We start from the raw sequence: 17081 nt of genomic DNA, 5'->3' as shown, positions 1-17081 counted from the left end.
CAGTGCATGCAGCATGGAAAGAGAATGACTTCACTTGGTCACTAAAAACAGAAAAGAAATGCTGTGCCAACCAAAATGCTGCATGCCTGAACTGCTCTAAAAATATACATGCCATGCAACCGGATGCAAAAGGCTTGAAAAAGCAAGTTTTTCAGGCAAACTACACGCCTGATTCTCAATCAACGAAAGCTATTTCAATGAAACTTAATTCTGGCTTCTTACATGAGCATATACTTGCTTCCTCGTGTCCCGAGGTCATAATTATTGTGGTTATACCCAAGGGCCTCCATGACTGAAAAGCATCAGTGCACTTTATTAAGGTAAAAGCCTTACCTGGCTATGTTTGCGAAAACGTGTCCGCAAAACATGAAAGCAAAATGTAACATGCGATAAGACTTCACATTAAGATGAGTCATAAATGTGTATATAATGACAAGTGGTATATAAATGTCTCATGCCTAATGCCATGAGTCATTATAGTTCAGTCATGAGTCACTAGTCACGAGCCAGTCAGATTGGAAATCCAGTGTGCATGACTGGGTTTGACCTCATGTGCTTTGGCTCAGTGGCCAAGCTCCCTAACCAATGAGCCACCATAGTGTTTCCGGAAAAGAAGTGGAAATGGTGATCGTCCAAGTTAAAGGGGAGTCTCCAAGGTGGAGTAGATTTCTAAAACGGGAGTAATTACTCATTAGCACCCAATCAAGCACAGATACAGTAACTAGAAAAAGCTATCCAACTTCCACAGGAAATTTGCGGTTGAACCCCGGAGGGTTTGAACCGAGGATCATCACCTGTGTGGGGCAGTCAGTCTACCAAAACCAAATCAGCTAACCAGGACGGCTAGGAGATGTTAAAGCAAAGTAGTCAACAGCTATCCGAGAATGGTGCCGGTCCAATGTTTTAGATGACACAGCAAGGAGGTGGGAAAGTCAAAATGTGGAAGCAAGCAAATAAACGCTTGTAAGGTGCGTTCAACTTGAAATGCATGAACATACTTTCAGAGAGGATAGCGCTGTTTTTTTACATTATTATCAACATGGCAGGCGATCACCAGCTCTAAATTCTTCCAGAAACTAAAAACAGAAGTGCTGTATTTTATTATTGCAATATATTTAACAGCCCCATTGTCCTCAATACCCAGCACTGACACCATAACTATGTTGCATACCTTTAAAGGATGGCTAAAGTTGTTAATTTTTTTTTTTTTTTTTTTGGGGGGGGGGGGGGGAGGGGTTAAGGGTTAAACGTCCCAAAACAACTCAGGCTACGAGACACCTTGGTGGAACACTCCAGAAATTTAGAACACCTAGGGTTCTTTAACGTGTACGAAATCACACAGCATAGTGGGCATGGCAGCACGCCAACAATGACCCGTGCTAATGTTCCGCACTTCTTCCTGGTGCAGGTAATGAATTCTTATTGTATTTAAGCTAAGCCAACTAGTCATTGTGCACTTTTGATGCTGCTGAGCCCATGCCATTTTCGCTCTATTGAGTCTGACTGTGCTCATATGCTGTTAAAAAAAAACTTTTGCTGTCCGAATCCAGTAACGGCCTTGGCACTGCAGAGATCTTTAGTGTTCTGAAAGAGCTACAATCCAGGCAAACCGTGATACAAGAGCAGCTAAAGTCTATTGAATTGAAACTGGCTGATCATGAGGAAACATTTGGCAAAATTAAAGCAAGGCTGGACAAAACTGAGGCCGCCTGTGCTGGTATGGATGACATGCAGACCGAAATAAAAAGTCTGCATGAGATAACCACCGAACACACTCCTCAGAAAAATGTACTGTCTGCCCGAATTATTGACGCAGGAAACTGACCCAGAAGAAACAACCTTGTTCTCTACAGCATCGAGGATAAACAAAAGAAACATGGCTCGAATCAGAAAATATCATCATTGCCCATCGTGATCAATACCTAGGCCTTCACCTAGAACTGCGGCATTGAGCGTGCACATATTATTGGGACTTTCCAAACTAAAAAATGCAGACCAATTATTGTGAAGTTCACTTTAAGGACAAAGAGCTGATACTACCTTCGGCCTGAAAATTCAGGGATACAGGCTATGCCATTTCACAAGATGTTGCCCCAAGCATGCGCCTAGCTCAGAAAGACCTTATTAAAAAGGCCCGAAATTTGCGGTACAAGCTGCGGCTGGACAAACTTGTTGCAAATGGAAAAACCTATCATTTTGACCAAACTTCAAATCAAGTCGTTGAGGAATGCTCGTAGCCATCACAAACACCAAGTTACAAACAGGATACACATAAACGTCACCCTCTATCATTTCTGCTAGCTAAAATTCAAAGTACTGTTCCAAAATGCGGTCCCTTGAGCAGTATGTTAGGCTCATCTTGATGTGATGTCTTGCTACTAACTGAAACCTGGATTAACACATCAATTCACTACTGAGATTCTCCCTTTCCTTTCAGATTTTGACATATTCCGGAAAGATAGGCATGACCATTCACAGGGCGGGGGTGTACTTATCACTACTAACAAGTCTGAATTGCTCATTTATTAACATCTCATCACAACTGGAAATGATCTAACTTCACTGCATTGCAACATGCCTGACTACTTTCATTGGTATTTGCTATTGGCCCCCTAACGCTGACAGTTCTTTCATGCTTTCACTGCATGAAGCCTTAGCAACGTTTATATTCAAATAGTCCTGTCCTTCTTTTTGGAGACTTCAATTTGACATCCATTGATTGGGCTAACCCTGCCTCTTCATTATCTAAAAACAATGCTGGCAGCAATTTCTTGAACACGTGTATAACATTTGGCTTAATGCAACCACTCATCCAGCATTCTAGATCTTGTAATAACTCATCCCGATAACTTTACCTGATCCCCCTGCTCCGTGGTTTGAGTAATCATTTAACAGTACACACTTCCTTTCATGGCAACATACTAAAGAAAAAAAGAAAAAAAAGAAAAACTAAATTTATATGATATAGGAGTCTATGCCAGCATGAACAGAGAATTATCAGACTATTTTGTCACCTTCGCCGCTAACTTTCCATTGAATTCTGTCGAGACAAACTGGTTACTTTTCAAAGTGGAGATGCATAAGGTTATGCACCTTTACATTCTCACGATTACAATAACAGAAAAAGTAACATCACCGTGGTTCACCGCACCCCTCAAACGACTAAATAACAAGAAAAAGCACCTTTTTCGTTCAGCTAAACGCTCTAACTCCCCAACCGCATGGCAGAAATATTACGCACTCACAAAAAAATACAAGTCGACTACTCAAGCTAAATGTCAGTTTTTTCTACCACTTTACTCTCTATGCTGCAAAATAACCCAAAATGCTTTTGAAAGACCATTAACCTTAATCATATAAATTAGATTTCACTTCTTAACAGCTCCGAACTTCCTATACCTGATAATCAGATTGCAGGTGTTCTGAATATAACATTTAGTTCAGTCTTCACTAATGAACCGTGCGACACTTTTTCCAATACACCATACTTACTCATCCACTCATGTAAAATGTCACATTTCATCCCATGGGCATTGTTAAAGTCATCGAATCTTTAAAGAACTCGGCATCCACTGGTATAGACTGTATTAACGCCAAAGTGTTGAAAAATACTAAACACACATGTAGCCTGTTTTTGTCGCTCACCTTTCAGGATTCACTTAACACCGGTTCAATCTCATATGACTGGCAGGTGAGCAAGGTCATCCCAGTCTTCAAGAAAGGAAGCAGTTCATCACCGAGTAGTAAGGTTCCCTATTGTCGTCTTTTGTTAAAGTTATCGCGTCTTAACGTTCATCCATGCATTCTGAGCTGGATTCGAGAATATTTAGCTAACAGTCAACAGTTTGTGTATGCTAACTCACACTCTTCCTCCTTAACACCAGTGCTTTCAGGCGTACCTCAAGGTACAGTGCTTGGGCCTCTCCTTTTCTTAATACACATTAATGACCTGCCAAATATTTCTTACCATATCCGCCTATTTGCTGATGACTGCGTCGTATACCGAGCAATAACAAACTCCGCTTACTCTCTCGCATTACAAAGGAACCTTTCTCACATACAGGACTGGTGTAACACTTAGCTCATGTCTTTAAATCTCTAAAACTGTCCACTTGCCCATTCACCACCGTCGCAACTACATTGCTCCCGATTACAGCATCAATAACATCCAGATTGCAAGAACTGAAACGGTGAAATACCTCGTCGTACATATTTTGAGTGACCTAACATGGATACAGCATGTTAACCAAATAATAAATTCTGCTAACCGCGCTCTAGGTTATATATGATGTAACCTTACTATCGCTCCTCCCCCTATTAAACACCTTGCTCTCCAAACATTTGTGCGTCCTAAACTAGAGTATGTTAATGCTATTTTTGACCCATACTATAATAACCTTACTAGCGCCCTCGAATCAGTTCACAACCGAGCAACACGGTTCATTTTGTCAAATTATTACTATTATTCGAGTATTTCGGCATTAAAAGAGCAAATAAACTTGCCCTCTCGGCGTAGAATTGCGCGTCTTGACCTTGTAAGTTTTTCCACTCTTTGCCCTCTGATAACCCGTACATAAAAAAAGCCCATAGAATCGCCCGCTCCAGCCACATTAATGTAGTGTGTCCCCCACAGTTTCCTGCCCAATGGCCTGCCCACCGAAGTCGCCACAATCATCAACCCCAAAGTATTCAAGCGGCTCCTCAAACACATTTCATTGTGATTTTCGTTATACTTGTCTGCCCTGTAACGCCCACTCCCTCATGTAATGTCTCACAGGAGACCTTTGAGGAATAAATAAATTAATAAACAAACGAGTACCTTGTTTTTTTGCCTCCATCGAAAAGCGGCTGCCGAGGTCGGGATTTGACCCTGCATCCTTGGGCATAGTAGTAGAGCTCCGTAACCACTGCGCCATATTGGCGGGGCCAGTTGGCTAGGCTTAAGTATCTCACCAAAATGTTTATCCATGCGGTGCTAATGTATTTCAAACAGAGAGCAGTCAAAGATCTGCTCTTCTAAGTGTGACAGCAAAGAATTTGACCCTTGTTCTGCTGACCACAGTCCAGACTAAATGCTAAAAAACCTTCTCAAAGAACCTTCTCAATCTAGCAGTGAGCACTGCTCAAAATGACGCAGCCTGTAGGTATGGCTAGATAAAAGAATAATAAAAAGCAAGAAAAACTGCCGAAACTAAAGTGAGAACAATGTGTGCAGCCTTTCCCTGGTGTGTTCTGTGTTGAAACATTGCAAACTTGTTAGAATTTTTGCTCACACAGATTTGTCACCAGCAATTACTTATATGTAAATTTGTATGTTAAATTGGCCATTTTATGTGAAAATTGCTTAAAAATAATTAAGCACTGCGCAGTTAAAGCAATTTCTTGAGATTTCACTAGTGAGAATGATGTACGCTGTTTCACTGAAGTGTATATTCTGTGTCGTAGTGCTAAGGCTATTTTTTTATTAATTTTTCATTGAAAAAACTGTTTTTTGTTAGTAATTCTTCTGCACTAGGGTGCTGAAAAATTTTTTTGTCTCAAAATGCATATCTGCCAACCTAGTCAGGACAAAAATATTTTTATTTGCGGCAACAGGGGGTGAGAGGAGTAGGCAACATTCAATGTTTCAATGTTCTGAAGGAGGGGGGGTGTCTACTGAGTACTATTCTAAACATTCACGCAAGCAGCAACAGCAAGCAAGAAATGTGCAAGTCCTAGAGACATTGGCACGCCCCTGCCAAGCGTTCTCACTACGCCGCCAGTTTCCTCTCAGCAAGATCAGCGCGCCATTTTAGTTGTTTAAATGCGACGCTATTACTCACACCTTTGCTTGCAATTCCATCTGCAACCATTCCTGGTTGAGATGGTTCCGAAAGATGAGCTATAACATGAGGCATGCGACCGAGCGCAATACAGAAGGATCAGATGTTGTGACGTCTAGGCAAAACTGCAGCAACTGCCTTTCAATTCCAACGGCGCTGAGAGGCCCCCCTTTAGCCTATATTGAAGACGAAGCTTCTACATCCACTGTGGCTGCACCAGTAAGAAACGACCACCATACCAACCCTGGTCAAAACAAGCATGACATTCTTAGATGGGCAGAGGCCACTAATCGCAAGATTTAGGGCACTGATCACACCATCGGAGAGTTTGGTCACAAATCAAGAGCCTTCTGAGTAAGTTGGAACAGTTGACAGGTATGCAAATGAGAATTATGAATGCAGTGCTTCATTGAAGTGCGAGTTTTGTCCTCTAATTTCGAAAAATCGTGTAATAAAAGAACCCCAGAAGAAAAAATTAAATGAACTGTCCAGCTGCAGAGAAAACTATGCTGCTTTTTTTTTTCCCCATCACATCGTCTCTCTATCAACAAAACCACCCAGTTCCTTTTGTAGTTCTGCAGCCATTGTCAACTTAGCTGCAACTGCCAAATGTCACGTGGAAAGAAGCTCATTTCCTCGATTCAAGCCAGTATACTGGATACAAATAAATTCTGCAGCTACCTTGAAACAAGCTGCAGTCAAAACGAGGCTAGGCAACATCATTTTCTGTTTCACTGTTTGGAACATGGTTCACTGAGTGCTCTTAATGAGCCATCAATAGAGGTATAAAGCCAAATGGGGTGTGCAGCAGCAATACCATAGAGAAGTTGGCACAGCACAGACGGGCTAAGTACGCTGAAGTCATAGCAAGGCCTTCTGCTTTAACACAGCCCTAATGGAAAGCAAGGTGCACAATATGAGTATAAGGCAGGACAGCATTTCATGCCCCATAAATTTAAGCCTCTCCTTGAACTAACAAATATGCCACAGCTAAACCCAAACTTATTTTACAACTGAATCGCAACAATGAATAAAGTGCACTTTCAAGAATTTTTTCTCTTTTTTATCCGACCATCTGTCACACTCAATGCTGACTAAAATAACTGTTTGTTTAAGAACCATTAGACTGTAACTAGTTGTTTTTGCAACCTTCCATGCCTCAAGAAGAAAACCAGAAAAAGCTTTTTTTTTTTTTTCCCCCGAAATTTCCTTTTCTCAAGTCCTCCTATTACTAGTTGCAGCATGGTTACAGGCTTAACTAAAAAAAAAAGCAAAAGCTCATTCACGCTTCCCCATTTAAAATATGCAAGGCCGACATTTTAAATCTGGAAAGCAGAAGATAATATAAGTGTGGAAGTAGGTCACGAGAACTTTTACAGCCCCACTGCGGCGGCTAGGTGGTTAGGGCGCTCGAATGTTGTGCCCTAAGAGGCTGAAAACAAGGCGCCCATGTGCAGTGCAATGTCATTGCCCATTAAAGAGAAACCCAGGTGGTCGAAATTTCCAAAGTCCTCCACTGAGGCGTCCCTCATAGCCCGAGTTGATTTGCGATGTTGAGCCATATAAACCATAACAACATCTTTTACATCACCTATCTCACATTATGAAGTAAACACACTGGCCAGGTTTGATGTGCCTGCTGGTAAAACGTCCAAAGTAACAATGGTAAAATAGGTTATGTGGCAACGCCATACTATTAGTGGTAAGTATAGATACTATTTGAGTTGCGAAAAAATTTCGGGCACATTAAGCTCCGCCTGCGACAGCGTTGATGGTTTCCGTCCGTGGCTCCCGTTGCAGATACTCATTTATAAGCATGCACTTAATATATACAGCGACCTAGTTATATAAATTATATGCCGCTTTCTCCCACGATCCACACGACTACCCATATTTTCTGTGTTGAGCACCATTCCAAATTGCAGAACACACCACTAAAATCAGTTGCATCAGCTGCTTTAATCTTACGTTGCTATTAAGCTTTTTTCCTTCTCTCAGGTCATAACCTGGAGCTTCATCGCAACAGCAAACACATGGATTTGGGCCATCACACTATCAAGCAATCATGACCAGTATGCTGGGTGCAGTATATTTGGGGCATGCCCTAAAACGCCCTCAAGTGTACCGCACACCCACAGCTACACCAGCTTTGGATTCAATGGAGGTACTCCTCATCAACTCTACTGCCGGTGCAGTGCCAAAAATATATCAAATATTCCGGGAAATGAAGGAGAGGATTTGTTACTGCATCAAAGAATGGCTCATATCAGGACTGCATTTTTAGCAGCAGACTCAGCTGATAACGACAATATATTGTGAAGCAAATCCCCTTGTTCCCATTTCCAGAAAAATTTAATACGAGAAGATGAAGAAACACAATGAAGGCACAAACATGGTTAAGACGCAGGCACTTTCAGATATGCGCAGAAGCTGCAGAAAAATATAATGTATGATGGCCGAAATTTTACATGACAGAAAGCATGAAATATACTGTCACAGTCTTGAAATAAGCATGCATCAGCTAACTAGACTTACATTATCAAAAAGCAAAAGCAGCATTTAAGTGTCAATCGATCAACTAATGAAGCGGGCCAAGCCTATGAGCCACCAATGCTGGCAGCGTGAATATCCTTTTAAGACACAAAGATGGCGAATCAACTGCTGTGAAAGACGGTTAATTCGACCCTCACTAATTTCAAAATGTGCAATTTCAAATGTCACTATTCTGTGGTGTAAATTTCCATTAATTTGGAACAATTTGGCCACGGTTTAGTCAATTCGCACAGGTGGCAGAGCTCCCATGTGCACAGTACGATGATGGTGAGTGAGCAACTCGGAAATCTGGAAGAAATCTGGAACAAGCTGTCTGCCTGGATGCCCTTTTCTTGTGTGCTGCCCTCTGCCTTTTCTTTTCTTAGTTTTTGCTTTCACTGCACATACCTTGTGGACTGTGAAGCCTGTACTCATTTTACATTACATAAAGCATTTCCACTTTTTATTTCCACTCGGTGCATATGCGTATGGAGGCAATAGAGGACAGCACCCCGAGTGCCCTCCAGGGCATGCATCTGCATTCGCTCACCTGGCAGCGAGCAAGCATGTTCATTAGGTGGAAATGCTAAAACATTAAAAATAGTGATTGCTATGCCAATTCTCCTAACAAAGCACTAAAGAGATAAAGTTGCACTCATGTGTGACACTTTGTTACAGTTCCTTTGGTCCCCTCACCAATCTGACATTCGGTCAATCCAGACATTTTCCCCGATCTTTTAAAGGGCAACTGTGGGAATTTTGAACATTTCAAGAATTTCGGAGGAGACAGAAGAATGCTGGGGTTGCCCTTTAAATATAAATTGACAAGTTACTGGGTTTCTATTCACAGTGAAGTCTAGATGTCACTTCACAAATATGTGCCATGCACAACAGATGGACTTCTCGTATATGCCTACTGATATGAAGAGGCATGATTTTAAATCGCAGACTACAGAAGATCAATAGGCTAGTGCCCCAAGATAGCAAATACACCAGTTTCAGACTCCTGATAAGCGAGGAAATTATGAAAAAGTGAAAGCCTCTTTGTAAGCCTGAAAAATTCTGTTAACCACACTTGGTCACACGCATTCTTCACTGGTCACAATGGGGTAACTGCTTTCACACATGGCACTGCCATTTGGATATGCAAGTACCACAAAGGCAATGCCACTTGCAGTGAGTGGTGTGAGAAAGTGAGGCAAAGTGCACTTCATGTGCCAATTGAAGCCCATGCCAACTTCAGAACTACAAGCTCTCACGACATTTGAACTCAGGGTCATTCACATAAAATCTGAATACAAAGCATGTGCAAAAATTCAGAGGCCAAAATTGTGTGTTGGCAACTGTATACTATCCTGCCAGTGCTTACCTTTGCAGCTGAGTATCGAGTTAAGTGAGAGCAGCAATCAATGCAAATTAAAATAAAAGCAGGAGCGACATTAGGAAAGAGAGCTTTGTGGAGGGGTGGAAGCAGACTAGCTTTTTGGAGCATGCTACTAAGCACATTTTCGATTCACGGCCACAGGAAGTTAAATTTAATTTGGCCTACATTGGAGCAGTAAAAATGTTCAAACCAGCCTAAAGTTGCTTCTGCCTGTTACAATCGGGCTTTTTAGAGGCCCTGGAGGGTAGCCATGTGCATAACGCACTGCCAATGACATGGTAGGATGAGCAGAAACTGGCTATAGCTGTGCGTGGAGCACATACCAGCAGCCTGGTGCTGAGCATGGGCCAGGGAAAACACATGACAGCGTGACGTAATAGAATTTCCCCACACTGACTACTCAAGCGCCCAGCCTCGACCTAGGGACTCCCTGGGCGCTACACAAGACCTGCACGAGACGAGACACAGAATGAAGGTGTAGACTCATGGCAAGAACTCGTTGTGCAGACACGTCTGGCGGATTATGATTCAATATCAACTGTGTAGAAATTTTTGCAAAAGATGCCTTTGGCTATGCTCTATAACCTTGCATAGTGCACATAATACGACATAATGACTCACGAAATGGACCCACTTTTTTCAAGAAACATGGACGTCAGTTTGAGGGGAAGGTTCAATACGAGGGGAAAAAGTACTTTTTTTTTTAAGACAGTCGTCCATCCTTCCATCCATCAGTCGTCAAAGAAAGCATGCAGTCAGCTGCGATCATGACGATCATGACGCAAGCTTTTAGCATCGTTTGCTTCAAAAGGCGTTTCTGCTACACACGCTTCAATCATTTTGTGGCAGTGGACAGCACCTGCTCCAATCGCTGTGTGGTAAAGCAAATGCACTCTGCACCGGGACCAGCCAAGCTCGTGCTCCCCCCCCCCCCCCCACGTTCATATCACCAACAGAATTAATGCCAAGAGACACATTGTGATGTTCTTGCTGAGCGGAAGGAATCGAAATGCATAGTGTACAGTGATGGTGCAAAGCAGAGAGACGCACTAGCAACTAGCGCTGTCTTTTTTTTCCAAGTTCTCAGCGACAAAAGTGAGAAGAGAAATCATTATGCGAGAGGGTTCATTACGCAAGTATAAATACGATAAATACAAAACACTGAGCAGAAAAAAGTCGACCATCTCACACACAAAGTCCCAAACACTAATGCACCCCCCACCAGGCTCCCTTTTGACGCCTGCTCTGCTATCCCCATCTTAGCATCATCTTTAAGGAAAAGTACACGTGCTCTCATTCCCCCTGTATTTTCCCCCTCCCTCATAACTTAACGAGATTGGAGGAGGTTTTCCTTAGAAGGAGCTGGGGCGGCCCTTACCCCGTCGGTAACATGCCGATGGGAATCTGAAGAAGCCATCAGACCCACCACATGCCCGAAATGTTTTACACCAGCTGCAGAAGTGGATGTTCATCACCTGCTGTGGACTTGTGCAGAGACAAGGGCAGGAAGTGGGACTAACCAGAACAAGGGAGGAGGATTTCTCCAAATGGCTCACAGACAACAATAAGAGTGGGAGCCTTCTCCAGTTCCTAACGGAAAATAATTTACACAGGTTTTTATAATATGCCTTATGGCAAGTTTGCGTTAAAAAAAAAAAAAAGGAGTATTTCATCATTACTCCTCCTAAGAAGGCCTTGAAGTGTTCCTTTAACAAAGAGCTCAGGCCTCAACCTCATTGTCGATCAGGAACCCCATCAACTGGCAGCAGTGGTGGGATTGATTCATATTCTTTTCTATTACTGCCACTGGTGAATGCTCAAATTCCTGAAATATTCTGCCATATCATTCTGATAGTGAAGTTTATCCAAACGGTAGATGAGTTGCTACTTTGCAAAGATGTATAAGTAGAACCCCTTTATAGTAAAGTCACAGAGGCTGGCAAAAATGTTTACAATATCAAAGTCTTTAGTACATCAAATGTTGGTGATGGCATGGTCCTGAAGATGCCGTCTGGTAATTAAATGGCTACTTACCGAGCCCGTCTTGTTGCTTCATGAAAAACACTAAAATACCTTCTATTTCTCCCTTATCTCTTCATGCGATTTTTTTTCAGTTATAAAATGTTTTGTTTACACCTTGTGGAAGTACCTCTTAAGTGTGAGGGCAACGTGGCTACTAATGCAGCTGAGTGATGTTTGTGAAAGCCTTTCATGAACACAGCATCCCCTTCGCTATTTGTCTTTTAAGAGGCAATAGATGAGAAATGTGCACTGCAGTCAAGCACGGCTAAACTGCACAAGCCTGCACTGCACTTCTTGCCACCACTGCCTCATGCTTCGTGCTGCACACTGCTGCGAATGTTCGGTCCTTTCTTCCCGTCCCTATTTCTCGCTCCACTTTTACTCTCGTTTACTTTCTGAATAGACCGTGGTGCCTTCTTTCCCTGTTTGTAGCAAGCTTTACCTTTTTTTTCCTACCCGCTGCATGCTTCCCTTCACGGCTCCAAGGCCTACGTAAAATTGGCTTCACCTGAGTGCTGCTAAGCCTAGTGGTAAAGGCATTTAAAGAACCACTCTGTGTTCAAAAAAAAAAAGAAACATATTGCCTCGCGATTCTAGGTAGCAGGCATGCGGCGATGTCATTTCATCGGAACTCTTCGCCGCAACCAGGTGTACTTCACTATACCCAATTTTCACCAAGAATGCCTTTACTGTATGGGGGGGGGATGAACAGCGGACAGGCAAGTTCCCTGTGGCCAGAGCTGTATGGCATAGGTGGCTGCCATGTCAGCTGCTGTGATGCCAAGGAGCATGTACAGTGCAAATGGAAGTGATGTGTGAAACCATGTGCTGTTAAGATAGTTCACACCTCTTTTTGTTGGACAGTTTCACACTAACAAGCGTACTTTTCACTGTCAGTGAAAATTCTATCAGCTTCTGCTACATGCATCACCTCGCAACCATGATACAGTAGCTGACTGAATGTGCAATGTGAGTACCGTCCACCGTGGTGCCCCGACGCCACCTGCGAAGAAAAGCGCAAGGGGGAGGGGGGGGGGGGGGGGGGGGTAATTCATTGCGGCTCTTGTCCCGCTTGCTTTTTTTCCCAAGAGTTTCATCCCCCGTTCTTCACTACAATCATTAACTGAATTCAGGCAGCACGTGCATTCGTTTGTGGCATGACCATGACCAGCAGTTGCCTCACAGTACATTGTGAAGTGGCATGGACATGACGAAAGCATGACTGGCCGGCCGAGATATTCTAACTAGAGGGTTATAGTGGTTTCAGCTCAGCACAATATGTTTCTGTGGGGCACCACAGCAAATGTAGTGATCACCTTGAGCAAGTTGCATGCTCCCCGGTAGCGCGCACACCTGCCGCGTCGGCACCCACCAGCGTGCGCACTGGCGGCAGCGCCCGTTGTATTGGGTCACCCTAGAGCGTGCACATGGGTGGTGCATGAAAGCAGATCACGGTAGCAGACCGCGATATGCTATAACGACTGTAACTCCCTGTGATCAACATATAAACGAAACATTGGGGGCGGCAAGGTTCGTGATTTGTAAAGCCGATTTTTCATAGAAAAGTAATTTTTTTCAAGTTCATAGTTTTTTTCAACTGTTCGATTACTCGGACCATTTCCCAGGTCCCGCTGAGTCCGAAAAAACAGTCGGCGAGTGTACTCTTATAGTTATAGGAAACTCCTCTTTTTGAAGTACTAGACTCTAAACATAAATAAAGACAATGATTATAATTCACAAAAAAAAAATCCCCAATTTGCTTGCATTGCACAGAGTCATTTAACCAGAGCCTTTTCTATGCTGACAAGACAAAAGAAGGCATCACTTCGAATAAACTGGGTGCTCTTAAGTAAGCTCAAGCTAATGAGACCATGGAAACTGCAGTTAGCCACCTGAACACACCTATACAGCTACAGAAGAAATCCATACGGCTTCGAAAATTCTCAAATTAATCGAGTCAGGGTCTGTCCATATTCCTTATGCTGCACCTGTTTACAGCACTTTACCAAGGTTTGTAAGAACATACAGCCCTCCAGAAATAAAATTTTGCCGATTTAAATGCGTATTTAATAACAGAGATCAATTTGTTTTGCCATTGGCTAGTCTGGTACTGCACCAGAGAAAACTAGGAAAAACTTTGCCACTGCTGACTCCATGGCTTCTACTGGGTACAAGTGTCAAACTGTGCCACTGCAAATGTCCATTTTACGGTGAAAGCCTTACATGTCTCGTGAATGGCGTGAGCATGAAGTGTGGACAGAAAGTGGCAACAAAAATGCAACATGATTTCATATCAAAACTGTGACACAACCGTTTTTGATGAGATTTGACTTGTGCACGATAGTGCAGTGTAAATTAACGGCGCACTTCACTGAACTAGTGCAACAATTCTTTCGTGATTGATGATGCCACTTGCATTGCTCGGTGTCAACTTGAGCATGCAGGTGTCTTACGTTAGCGTGTTATGTCGCTACGTCGACTATCTGTGTGACGTGCACGTGTACATTTGCTTTCCTCGGGAGTGTGAGCGTGATAAGTGATGCCTTCAAAAAGCCTGCGTGCCATGTCGCCTCTTTCGCGTGTGTATTTACATCTACGCTATCGGATACTATAAACTCGTTCTCTAGCGAGGCCGTCGGGAATTTTCACTCCCACAGACAGTCTGTGACCTGGAAGCTTGTTAGTATAAATTTCGTAATGTGTCCTATTCACACGCTGCTCGGCCCATCTGGCTTATGTCTACCTTTCGACGAAGTACTACTGCCAACGCAGTTACAGGGCTAAAAAAAAAAAAAAAGGTGCTAAGAAAATTGCTTAAAGGGCAGAAAGGAAACCGTAAAACTGTGCTTTCTGTTGGCCTGCCTGGTCCGTCACCCTCAATTTCGTCTTGCTCCTTTGATGTTTGCACCAGCAGTGATTCAACAACTGAAGTGAAAGTGGAGTTATGGTACCTTTGGCTCCCCTACTGTGCACTCTAAACAGCAGTTACCAGCTATAACCAGGCACATGCCCTAAATGTGTGTGTCTTTCTCATTTGGATGCCTAAATCGGTGCGCCTAAATCATTCGGTCCATAACATGTCTTACATGGTATCTCACCCATTACTTTGCCACTGGCCTGGTTTCAGGTTAAGGGAGCATACACCGCTGGTGTAGGATGGGCGGCAAGAGAGTTCTTTTTTTTTGGGGGGGGGGAGGGGGGGGGGCACCAGCTGCTGAGTTTGGAACTTTTCTGGTTACATTATAAGTAACCTGTTCTCTACAGGCTGCATGTACCACTAGGAAGATATTTTTGGAGAGAAAAAAGTTCTGCTTGAGGAAGAATATGCTTCTACGCATTTTCGTGGTTAATAACTCGAGCATGGTATAAGAAGAGCCACTTGTTCTTATTTTAACGTGGTAGGCCTTTTTATTAGACTGTGGAACAGCATATGATTGTTATTTTTAATCTGTTGTTTTAAACATGCTCCTTAAAAATGTTACTTATCTTTGGCAAAGTAATTAAATAATGTTTTCACCAATTTCAGCTGCTAACTCCTTTGTGAAGTTATTCTATTCGTACGCAGTTTGCAGAGAATTTCTTCACCATATTTTTATGTTTATACAATTTCTATGAACCATAGTGCTCATTTCATTTACTGCTAGCATTTTTCATTTTCCTGATTGTTTTTTAACAATGTAGCTGAAAAGTACTGTTATCCACACCTACCTACTTCACTAAAGCTTCCAAGGCTAAAGAGCTTCTGCAGAAAGCAGCGAGAGAACCGGCGGATGCATGCGTGTGGAACATGCGGTGCAGAGGGCAACAGAAAAACAGTCGAGTCTATGACACTGAATATTCTCTTGAGTGGCTGAGATATCAAAAGGATTGCATCACTGCAATTATCACACATAACCATCTTTACCAGGCAACAAGGGTGGCTTCTCAGCCACTTAGTGTATGCCAAATAACACCCCCAAAGACTACAACATCTTATAATTCGAGGAAAAGGGTGGTCTTTACCTTGTAGAAGTTTATAGCTTGGAGGTAAGCATGGTGCTATATTGCATGACTAGGAAATAAAATTTGATGCTTTGTCAATTTTTACAAACTATACATCTGCAGTCTGTGCAAACCCATTTCATGCAAAATTCTTATGAGACATTATACCATTGCTTACTCGAATCTTAAAAGTAAACCTGTCTGTACCTCAGCCACAATTGCTTGAATGCCAAAAGGAAATTTTGTTGAGATGCACAAGAAAAGCACCACATCACTCCAGTTTCCTATCTCTGGGTGCTTTGTGCCTATGAAAGTGATAAATTAAATTCAATTATGGAGCACTTGAATGGTAGATGGGTAACACAACTCGCCTGAATACCATCTAAAATAGTTGGCTTTGTCTTTTTTTGTGAATATATGCTATCATGGTGCTGCATTCTAGGCACCTAAAGACTTGTTTGTAAAAGTGTACTAAGCGAAAATCATCACAGTTCCCTCACAAAGGCTGTCGGGCATTCCTAGTCGACACTGGGAGGAGGTAAAAATATTTATTCGGGCACCGGATTATCAGTAAGGTAGTTCACAAACTGTTACACTGCCAAACTAGACTCCCTGGAGCTCAGTATTGTGCTTATCTATGATTGTAAATATACTTCATAATTATGTACATTATAATTATGTACATTAAAGCCTCACTCCACATAAAGTTTAAATCTGTAAGACATACAGTGGCAATTTTCCAGTTAAACATTTTCTAGTACCTCCCGTACCCCACACATTGTAGCTTATAGTCTTAAGCTTGGTTTCTTAACTTAAAAACAATTTATGAAGTTGAGCAGGCTTCATGTGTCTTTATACAAGCTCATCAGTTTATTGCCAACCTCTTTGCATTTCATATAACGTTCAGATAATTAGCTCAATTCTTTCAAACCTTCTGGTTTTGGCTTTGTTAAGCCCAGCAAAGATTTGCTTGATCAAGTTCTTACACTGTAGCTCGTCCTCCTGACATTTGTGAGTGCAATAATATTTTTCCAGTTAATATGTATGTTATTGTTGTGCAGTAGTGATTCTGCAGGTCTGCACTCACAGATGCATGCCTCTAGTACTCGCCTATGCAACTTCCTCTACTATGGGCAAAGCACCCCCCCTCCTTCAATTTTGGGAAAGCATTCAGCCACCCATGCCGCTGCATAAACTAACATGGGTGCCATTCAGGGATGCGTAACAGAACTTTGTAACAAGGGTGTCTTTGTAACAATACAACCAAGTGCCATGGGAGATGGGGATTCTCCTTATCTTCTCTGATGAAGAGACAGAGTGCATCACCCTGGCATAGTACA

The 17081-nt window shown here is 42.5% G+C and overlaps 1 protein-coding gene across 2 annotated transcripts in view; it reads right to left on the bottom strand.

The window, feature by feature from the left end:
- Nucleotides 1–17081, bottom strand: part of LOC146183558 (mitochondrial amidoxime-reducing component 1-like) — a 65575-nt gene that overhangs the window by 24302 nt on the left and 24192 nt on the right. The gene's annotated exons all lie outside the window — the stretch shown is intronic.

This window comes from Amblyomma maculatum, chromosome 7 (genome assembly GCF_055883805.1).
Source record: "Amblyomma maculatum isolate TAMU_Amacu chromosome 7, ASM5588380v1, whole genome shotgun sequence".
In the NCBI taxonomy this organism is placed as follows: Eukaryota; Metazoa; Arthropoda; class Arachnida; order Ixodida; family Ixodidae; genus Amblyomma; species Amblyomma maculatum.
Note: the sequence above shows the minus strand (reverse complement) of the source record. Positions and strands in the feature narration are given on the sequence as shown.